This window comes from Lygodium microphyllum, chromosome 2 (assembly GCF_053477565.2).
Source record: "Lygodium microphyllum isolate KBCC chromosome 2, Lygodium_microphyllum_v1.1.10, whole genome shotgun sequence".
Lineage (NCBI taxonomy): Eukaryota > Viridiplantae > Streptophyta > Polypodiopsida > Schizaeales > Lygodiaceae > Lygodium > Lygodium microphyllum.
Genome location: NC_141136.1, coordinates 90,101,990 through 90,113,362, shown reverse-complemented (window position 1 = coordinate 90,113,362; position 11,373 = coordinate 90,101,990).

Sequence of the window (11,373 nt, the reverse complement as noted above, 5' to 3'; positions counted from 1 at the left end):
ATGTATTCTTAGCTAAGTCTATGGCCAAGGTTAGAATGAATCTACATTGGTAAGAGGGTCTTAGGCCAGAAGGTGGCTGAGGTTTGGCTGGGCTTGATAGTTCAGCAACTGACAAGTGCTACTCTGGTTGCGGCTCTAGCTAGGGTTGTGGCCTTGGTGCACTAGGCATGGCAAGTGTGGCAGGTGGCATGCTATTAGATACTTGGGTGGAAGTTGGGGTACTAGCAGGGCAAGATTGAGGTGGTTTAGGAGTAGTGGGCTATGTTTTGGATTGATAGACTTGTTGAGTCTCGATGGGTTTAGATCTTGGAAGGGCAATGGGCCCTGCAACCAGATGCTTCTGTGGCGTTGATGCTTGATTGGTCTTGATACTTTGTATGGTCAAGCTTGAGGGTGGCAGTTGGGTAGTGTCCTTGGCCATCTTGGCTTTAGGTACCCAAATCCAGGTATTTCCCTCGTAATAGCCTTACACTTGCAATAATGTCTTGGGGGCCCATTGCAGCTTGACCATTTGTCGATGCCTGTAGTTTCTTCTAGGCCTCCTAGGTTTTGAGTGAAGGTTCCTAGCCTTGCGAGCTCATGGTCTGGTGCTCCTAGGCGGAAGTCTTGGACGTTTTGGTATCCATTTGAACTGGTGCTCAAGGGTGTTAGCTTTGTGGTAGGATTTTTGCTCGGTCCTGAGGTTTGGCAGGTGGTGACAAACCACAACACCCCTCCTCTTGATGGTGGGTTTCTTTATAGATGGCTTTGCGGAATGTGATGGAGTCATGGAGCCATTGCTGAAGGCTATGCGATTCATATGTTGTCGATGGCCAGAATGTGCTATGATCGGTAGTCAACATTACAGTAGGCTTGCTTCTTAAAGGTTCATCCTAACAATGATTTCATGCCTACATCTTTCGTGTTTGGCAACACATAAAAGATCATGGGCAAGCTTTCAGATTTGATAGAGACTGCAACTTTGCACATTCCCAAAAGTTCATATGATCGGCCCCCAAATGGACCGAGTTTGGCATTAGTGGGTTGTAACTGTGGTTTTCCAATTTGAGTCCAATGATCATGAGTCTGGATATTAAAATCATTGCCCTCATTGATCAATGCATCAATGACTTATGTCTACTGGGCTGTAATGGTCATGCACGGGTAAGCCGAAGCTATGGCTTCCTCATTCTCATCTTCAATCTTCGTAATGGTGGCTACTCATGCTGGGCTGTAATGGTCATGCACAGGTAAGCCGAAGCTATAACTTCCTCATCCTCATCTTCAATCTTCGTAATGGTGGCTACTCATACATTGACAGGGGCTTCTAGCATCGGGGGCTCATGTAGTGAATGTGTGGGAGGGTAGTACCTCTTTACATGGCTGCTATTAAAGAAGCCTATGCCCTCACCCTCCAGGGTTTCGAGTTCTACATTACCAGTATGGCTCATGGTGCAAACTCTGAAAGGTCCTGACCCCCTAAACTTAATTTTCTACTTATGTCCCTTGACCAAGTACAACAGTACTAAGTCACCCTATTTGAAATCTCGTTGCTTGATGTGCTTGGCAAACCAGCTCTTGCATCGTGCATTTTTGCATATCAGCGTATGGTGGCTAGAAGTCGAGTTTCCGATAAGCATTCTAGCTCAACTAGACATTCCGTCCATGCTTCCTTTCCCTCCCATCTCTCTTGAATAGTGATTCTCAAGCTAGGAACAAAGAATTCTATAGGTAGAATTGCCTCAATTCCGTAGGTCACAACCTGAAGGGAGTCTGTCTCGCAACTATTTTATAGGCTATCAGATAGGCCCATAAGGTTGCCATTAGCTTGTTATCCCAATCGCTGCGTGAAGTAGAGAAGAATACCTTGGTCAGGATGTTTACCAGAATCTTATTTGTTGATTTCACCTAGCCGTTTGCCTAAGGGTAGTAGCATGAGGATTTTTGATGGATGATCAAGAAGGTGGATAGGAGATGAGCAATCACCTCATTGATGAAGTGCATGCCTTGATCACTAACAAGTTCAATGGGGCAGCCAAATCATGAGATTACTTGCTCCCATAAGACTTAGCAGTGGTGCATATGTCATTCTTCTTGGTGGCTCGAGCTTCCGCCCACTTTGTGAGATAATCGCTGGCAATAATGATGTACTTGGCTTGCAAATATTGAGCCACGGAACTGATGGGCCCAATGAAGTCAATCCCCCATTTCTCAAATGGTTGTCTTGTAATGATGGGACTTAGCTCCATTTTGTCCTTGCAAACTAGCACCTTGGTCTGTTGGCACTCGTCACAATGTTTCACGAATCTTGTCGCATCTCGGAAAAGCGTGGGCCATCACAGTTGAGACTATATCTTCTTGCAAGCTATTGTATCTCCACTGAAGTGTCCTCCTACAATTTCATCGTGCACCTCAGCTAGTGCATTTTGTGCTCACACATGCATCTCCACAGCAATCCATCTTGCCCTAGCCAATAGAGTTGGCTTGCTATTAACTGATAGGGTTGGATTTTGAGAATGAGTTACCTTAGTTGGGCCTTTTCTATGGGTCGATCAGGAAGTCCATGCTCCAGCAGTTGGACTATGTCATCTACCCAATATGGCATCAAGCCAGCTCTAAACAAATCTCTTTCACTAGATAGGGTGAATAGATGTGTGTTTGCCAATTCGTCTCCAATTCCCTATCCAGCAACTTCTCTCGTGGGTATGCAAGACATATGATCGACCATATAGTGTTACTTTCCCTTGCGTACAATGATGGAGAAGTCGAATTCGAGAAGCAAAAGTAACCATCGAGCTATATGTCCTGTAGTGCAGGGTTTGTTTACTAGATAACAGCAAGGCTTGATGGTCAACAAAGAAAATAAGGGGCATAGCCAGAAGCTAATACTGAAATTTCTTTACGACAAAAACCATGGCTAACCCCTCGTTCGGTTGTGGAGTAATTCATTTCTATATCCATGAGTTGTTTGCTTGCAAAGCTCACTAGATAGTCTAGATTATGATCACCAAGCTGGCACAACACAGCTCCTAACTGCGAATTTCAAAGCGTCAATATGAACATGAAAGGTTATGTTCCGATTCGGGGCTCTTAAGATTGGTGCAGTGGTTAGATCCTTCTTCAATTCCTCATATGCGTGCTGGCATTCCTCGGTCCATTCGAATATTATCAATAAGCTTGTACATGGGTCTAGCAGTCAATGCATAGTTTAGCACAAAACGTCGATAGTACCCTGTATGGCGAAGGAAGCACTAAACTCCCTTGTAATCATTTGGGGATGGAAGATCGACAATAATCCTAACTTTTGAGTAGTCAGTGGAAATGCCATTCTTGGATACCACGTGTCCTAGGATGCATACATGCTTTACCCAGAACTGGCACTTTAAAGGGTTCAATGAGAGACGATATAGTTTGCATCGTTCAAAGACTACTCAAAGTGTTCCTTCAAGGTGGAGTGAACACATAAGTCATCAACAAAGACCTCTAACTCTTTCTTGAGCATGTCCTTTAATATTGCACACTTGAGCCTCTGAAAAGTAGCATGTGCATTAGTTAACTCAAAGGGCATGACTATGCAGGTGAAGACACCCCACTCAGTGGTGAAGGCAGTCTTGTGCCTATCGTCAGGGTGCACTTGCACCTGATTGTATCCTGAGAAGCCCTCCAAAAAACTATAGGTGTCTTTGCCCGCTACTCACTCGAGCATGTGCTCAGTGTATGGTAATGGATAATTGTCCCTCTTAGTAGCAGCATTTACCTTCTTGTAGTTGATGCACACTTTGATCTTTCCATTCTTCTTTAATATGATCTCTATGGGCGAGAACCAGTCCGTGTGCTCAATATCATAAATGAATCCTACCCTTAGCAACTTTTCAATTTCTTCCTTGACAGCGTGAGCATGCTTGGGATTCATAGGGTACGATCGTTGCTTGACCGGCATTACATCGAGGATCAAGGGGATATTATGAGTTACGACACTTGGATCTACCCCTTTCAGCTCATTGAGAGACCAAGCAAAGATGTCCATGTACTCTCGCAAGAGAGCAACACAACTTGCATCCTCTTCCTTAGTCAAGTCATCAATCAATAATACAGACAGCATGTCGGGGTGTCTCCCCTTCCTTAGCTAGATTAACCTCCTTGACTTTGGCTCTATTGGTTTGCTTGCTTGCCCTTGTCATTTGGCTCCTAGCAAGATCACTATCCTATTGCCTTTCTTAAACTTAGTAAATCTCTTTAGCAGGTCTTGCGGTTTCCTTTGCTCTTCAACCTACGTATCCCTAGGCTGCTTGTGTCATTCTTCCTTCAACCTTCTATGCCTCAGGTGGACTAGCAGGTCCCCTTTGGTGCGTCTGGTCTTAGGTGGTTGTGGCACCTCAGGATCACTGTTTGAACTCATATTTGTGACACAGAATCAAACTCTTTGTCTTTGCTAGAAGAGGGAGTCTTACCTGGTGATCGTAGTTCAGATGGTGACTCTATCATGAGCACTAGCAAAGCACTTGACTGGGCAAGGCCTACTTGTTAGTAATCTATTAACCCTATGTGCTCCAACTAGGTTCAATCGCAATCCATGCACATGACTCCTCTCTCAATTCTAAAGGCACTCTTCCTATGCGATTTGGAGTCAGCTTGGATTTTCTCTATCACCCTTCCCTCAATGTCATGATCTATAGTATCTATATCTCCTTCGCTTCCATCACATTGAAGGAACAACAGTCCTCGTATTCATCACTAGAACCATCCTCCTCCAACTACTTGTTGTCTCCTAGGTCTTGGTAGGGATTTTCCATCTCATCGGTGATGACTAAGGCCCAATTGTACATTAAGTTTAAGTCGTGCACTTTGGTCCATCACCATTTAGGTTCATCCAAGAGATCGTGGAGAGGTTTGAGGTTAGAGGCTAGATTTTCAACTAGCTTGTTTGTCAGATATTCTAGGATCTCTAGAAGTTCTCACTTATTACTTGGGACGTGGAATTTGACAAGGTTGGATTGTCCATTCGAGCTTTTGGCCATCATACTACAGACTGGCATTGAGGGTGCATCTCTGGGCTTATCACCTGTCTTAACAACTTGCTTGCACTCCTCATCACTATCTAAGAATGGCAGATCTATCATGGTGAGCATGTGCATCCAATCTCGCTCATCTTTGGGACAAGGGATATATTTGGTCAGTGGCCCGTAAGATTTCCTAATCTGAGCGTCACCCTTCAGCATGGTGGAGATGGCATCCAAGTCGACTCATGTGGTCTTCCATGTATGCATCTCTACTCTCACTGCCTCTATTTGATTGCCTAAGTATATTAGACCGTTACCCCAATCTTCTATGACTCGTGCATTGCGCATCCAGGGCCGGCATAGTCAACTCCCTTCATGACTATAAAGTCAACCAAGAATCGGATTCATGCGATCTTCAATGACCAGTTCTTTAACACTCCAAATGGCTACACTTTCATTCCATTTGCTAGGGTGACATTGAACCTAGCATTCTCAACAGGTGGGTTACCCCAAGCATGGAGGATTGCATGGCTCAGCACACTAACTCCTGCTCCTATGTCTACAATTTCCTTTCTTGTGGTGTCTCCTAAAGCTAGGACCAATAAGATTGCATGCATTTTGGTGCCTTCCCAAAAAGCATTGATGTGCAAGGATTTTGGCACTGAGTACAATGTCAGAATCTATATTTTGTTTCTGAGTTATTCTTGTGCAAGTCAGCGCTAGTCTACTCCATCCACCCCTCAACCTACTACTTCAGTTCTTGCCACAACATCAGATGCTACCTAAGAAGATCTCCTAGAATAGAGTCACTGGGGTGGTCACTAGCATGGTGAGGAGGTTGTTAGTTGCTTGTCTCTCTCCTAACTTTGTGTTTCTTGGTCAATGACCCTGATTGGTTTGTTGGCTCGTAGCGTGTAGGCTCTATTTAAGCGGCACTACATGTGAGCCACGTCCCTTGACTTTGGTCGTTGAGGCAAAACTAGTGTGCTTACGCTTGAGAGATCATCGATCTCATCTTCCAATGTAGGCTCAGCATCCTTGAGGTGCTCTTGGGCTTCTTTTACCCACTCCTTGACCTTTTTTATGGGCTCAAGTTGGTGCTTCGGGTTGGGGTACTCCCCAACCTTTGCACTCCCCTTCTCAACCGTCTTTAGAGCTGACATTTCTGCCTCTGCATCTGTCACCTCTTTTCGGAAGGCAGCATCGTGGCACTCTTAGTATTTAGCATGGCCTTTTTATCAGCTTTCTTTCTCCTTCGTCTACGACTTTTCTTTCCGATTGAGGTTGCATCTAAGTTGTTGGGTCCTAGCAATGATATGCCAGCTTGGTTTGTCTGCGTGGGAGTCATGACATGCAACGAGATGGGCGTGGCCTCCCCATCGATTGTCTTGACACTGAACAATCCCAATGGGATGGATGGCATAATTGCCAAGGTAGGGGATGGTTTTCACCTAGGGAAATCTGTGAAGAGATGAGTGATTCCACACTCAGTGCATCTAAGATCGGCCTTATTGCTATTTGCTTGCTCCCTTTAGGGCAGCATGAGAAGATGTGTCCTGGGTGACCACAATTCCAACAAGAAATTGGTTATTGGGTCTACCCCCCTAAGCCTCTACCTCTACCTCTACCTAATGCCATCACCATTATAGGTCAGTAATCCATAAGGATTGTATTGCCCTCTTCGTCATACGAGACGTAAGGGTGTACGTAGGGCTCTTTGTCGTTTGGCTCCTCCACATAATGGATTGGCTCGGTGGATGGGTTACGTAGCGTCTAGGTGGTCTAGCTATGCATGTGGGGTTTATCTCTATCCTACAAATGGCCAGTTTGGCATCATTGGATGTCAGGAGAGCCAATGGGGCTCCCCTTCTGAAGAAGTTTTGTGGCCTATTCGCTAGGTAAGGCTCTCTATATGGTTGTGAGTACGCGAGTCTCAAGCAGACTTGGGTTAGTTCTCTTTCCTTTATCTTGAGTACTTGGGCATGATCTTTTGCTTGATGTTGAAGCTCTCTCAGGGTTTCTAGCATTAGTATCCGCTCGGGTTTAGCTCCTAGAGCTTCTCTCTTTGAGATGGTCATCCACTCTAATCGTCTAGTCAAAGACCCTAGCTAGCCCATCTCACTACAAGCTTGAATTGCCTACGGCATTGTAGAGTTCCTCACTTTGTATCCCATTAATGAAGACCATGGAGACTACTCTTTCAGTGGGTCGCTCGCCAATTTTTTTGGGATTCTCCTGAAGAGACTCTGCGCGTGGATGAGGTAGTCTCTAATATCCTCCTTGTCTTTCTGCTTGACGTTCATCAACCACACTAAAAGGTTATCAGAGTACGCGGATGACTTAGAGAATCTCTTAATAAAAAGACTCTAGAGGTTGTTGAAGTTAGCTCACTCAGCAGTGTCTAGACTCGTGTACCATGTCCTACCCTTATCGCCTAAGCATAGACTTAAAGCTTGCAAGCACTGAGTAAGATTAGTGAGGCCATTGGCCTTGCAGACTTGCTCGAATTTCTCTACAAAGTTGTATGGGTTGTCGTTTGGTTGGTACTTGTCTAACTGCTTAGCCACGATAGGGATTCTCGATTGGCTCTTAAAGCCCTGGTTAACTCCTAATCCTACAAGCAACGAGGTTGCCAATGCAGCGGCGCTTTGCTTTGTCGATGAGTTGTCTAGTAGTCGCTTTCGTAAGATATTCACTCAATGTGAGATCGCCTTCTAGCGCTCTCTCCCTCTCTGTATCAGGTTAGGTCCTATTTCTACTTGCTAGGGCTAGCACTTGCTGAATCTCGTGCATTTCTATATTCTAACGTAAGCTCCTAGCTTGTTGCTCCTGATTGTATGCTACTATGCTCTACAAGGCCTTTTGCACTAGCTTTCTCTCCTCTTCAAGGTCAGCTATGATTTCCTCGGATGGCCTACCGTGGTGGTTCATCCAGACTAGCTGTTGGATTTCCGTCGAAAAATCACCTAGGTCAAGCTCTTCGCTACGTCTGTGGTTAGTGTTTGACTCTTCCATATCCGCGGTCTCATGCTCCACCAAGTTGTCGATGAGATTGATTAAGTTGGGTAGATCCACTCATCCAATGGTGTTGGTCCTTGCTGTCTCATGCTCCACCAAGTTGTCGATGAGATTTATTAAGTTGGGTAGATCCACTCATCCAATGGTGTTGCATCCTTGCTTGGTCCTATACTTGGGGTTCTTGATCATTTGACTACATTTCAGGGTCTTCTCCTACTAGTGGGTTCATTTTGATTGTTAACTCTGAGTGAGTTCCTTATTATTTACAAATAGTCCTCAACTTACACTCACTCGGTGTGTGTCCTTGCTCTATTTCATGCACTGACTTCATTGTGAAGCAATTTATTAGTTCTATCCGCACCCTGATGGGTATGGTGCATTCCCTCAAGTCCGCTTTCTCTAAAGACAACCAGCTTATCAAGGCTGAAATCCCATGATTAGCATAAGATATGTCAAGTTTGCCTTGACCTTGATTGCAAGTAGCCTCAATATTTTGCTATTTAGTGTCTACTCGATGTTCGTAATGCTTTTTCATTTTTGACAATTTGTACTACAAATTGCGATCACAAGATGCCTCACTCCAAAACTACACGAGATGATCTACAGGTTGTCAAATTTAGTGCAATGGATCTCACAAAAGGAGATCAAGTCATCCTCTATTGAATCCGCAAGGCGGGGAGCGGTGGAGACAGTCTATCTCTTTGAGAAGTACCTACCCACAAGCATGCTCATGATACAAACTCACCTCCTGGTGCATCTCGTAGAGAAGAAGTGGAGATTGAGGGACCCATCCATATGCGATGGATGTTCTTCTTGGAGTGCTTCATGAAAACCTTGAAGGGCTTTGTGCGATAATGAGCTCGGCCCAGAAGGTAGCATGGTTGAAGGTTGGTTGGTGTCAGAGGCATTAATGCATATTTTAGTGTAGCTACCAGCAATGGATTCAGACAACAGTATGCTATGGTTGCTAAAGGACGATGATAGAAAGTGAATCATTTTTGTATGTTGCATCATGCATCCATGGAGAAGTGGCTCGCTAGGTACAAGTAGGCCATAAAAGATTGGAAAGAAGTGCGATCAAAATTTCGACGCAGTACACACCGTCGATCAATTCGATATCCTAAGGGCATGGAGGAGATGCTGCGATTTATGTCTATGCGGTGGTTACATGGAGCTTTGATTGTAGCTTCTCGCGAAGGGATAGAGATCTCTACCGAGGAATAAAAATTCTCAAGGGGATGCAGTCCGAAGGTGATCGCATGTTTTATAATCTATCGTATTTAGATTTTATATGCAACAACTAATCTAACCGTTTCACTGTACAATACAAAATCTACAGTGTGGCTAGTTGCACAAGCAACATTTTTGTGCTGAGTGCGTTGATAAAATGCAATCCACAACGAATTGTGGTATCATGGTAAAGTTTGAGCAAGAGAACCGACATCGAGCTATAGATCCAAACACCGTTGTAGATGAGATGGAGTATTTTGGGAACTTGCAAAGTGTTATCTCAGTGGATTACCATAGCTTCTCCATGATCATATTCAATGTACAGTGGTTTAAAGTGGTATTAGAAGAAGGAGCTGGGGAAACCATTTCACGAGGTCCATCTGGATTTTTGAAAATGGATTCCGAGAAAAGATGGATGGATCTACGCACCATGTTTGTCCTGCTGACCCATTGTGAACAGGTGCATAACCTTTTTTTTTTTAATTTTCCATGACATGAAACAGTCACAAATGTTGCTTTACTCTTATATGTGATATTGAACAAGTAATCTTCTATCCAAATCCCTGACAACCTCGATGGTGGTATGTTGTGTCATTAGCTCCTCGAAGTGCAAAAGTGTATGATGAAAGCAATGTCCCCAGCATAGAAGAGGAGAGTATGCAGGTGGAGGGGTCAATATTGTGAAGAGTGGAGGGCAAAGAGGGCTTGGAGCGTGTAGAGGAGACAAGCATGATTCAGGAGGCTAAGAATTTTTCGAGAATGAAGTAGACTCCTCCTTCTGTGGTGACCTATCTATAGGCCTTCCAGTGTACGCAGAGTTGTGCAAGGAGATTGACATGGGGCTATAGGCCAAGTCATATTTGCATCCGCTTGCTCAATTTGTTGATGATTTGCTTTTAAGGATACTTTAGAATATGCATTTTAATTAGCATTATTTTTTTCAGAGTTATATTGTCGTGCTTTACCTAAATCCTTATATTGATTATGCTAACATCATTTTCTATCTGGACAAGTTACCTTTGATGATACTTGGAGAGCAGGATGAGTTGAGGGATGAGCGATGAGGAGTTGCAGGAGATATTCACACATATATCTCTAGATTAGATGGCCCGATTTAGAGATATGGTGGACCAAAGCTATCATGAACATCATCGGGCCGTTTTGTGATATCTATTTCAGCATGCCCTAATGCTTCGATTTTCAATAGACAATGTCGATGCTCTATATTAGCCCCGAACAGAGGGAGTGGTTCTAGGGGGTGTTGTACAGATATGTGAATGTTGTGAGCCCACAGTCGACTAGAGAGGGGTGCTACTCCACACTCTTGTACTACAGGTTCCAGAGAGGGTGGCTCATGTGGGTGTTGTGGAGGCTCCGATGCGGTGTCTCTATCTTGTCGATCTGGTGGATACTTATCACCTCTAGGATTTGTCACACCTATAGGGACATCTACTCTAGTGACTCCCAGCTTCGCTTAGTCATCCATAGGTGGCACCCCTTTGGGTGCTACTCTAAGAGATACTACCCCCATGGGTATGCTAGATATGCATGGGTCTCCTAATTATGCCCAAGAGCATGATCACAGGTTGGAGAGAATACACCTTAGACATACCCCAGCAAGGTATGGATACCTTGTAGATGACAAGACAAGTGTTTGATCATGAACAATGAGGGGGGAGTGATGTCTCACATGAGAGAGTTGTGCCAACAAGTATTTAGGCACAATGTTATGGACCATTGGAATAATATACCGGAGGGGAGCAAATGCTATATAGTGACATCTTTGCATGAGGAGTTTCCAGTACCTACGGCAGTAGAGAGGTTTTCCATTGGGTGGATGATGGTTGAGTATATGCGTGCATATATGTCACATAGACGTCGGAGACACTCAAGAGTGGCACCTCAAAGCCCAAGTGGCTAGACATAGAGGGGCTTATACTTACGCTTTTAGAGAGATAATAGGGGCAAAAAAAATTTAATGAACATTTGCGTCGCTTTGAACGTCGATATGAGGCTTGTATCTTGTAGTATTGTTGATCCTTTCACACCAAGCTCTTGGTGCTTGCTTTGATCCATACAATGCCTTCCTCAAATTGTGCACATAATGTGGATATTTATTGTGAATATATCCTTCTACCTAATCCAT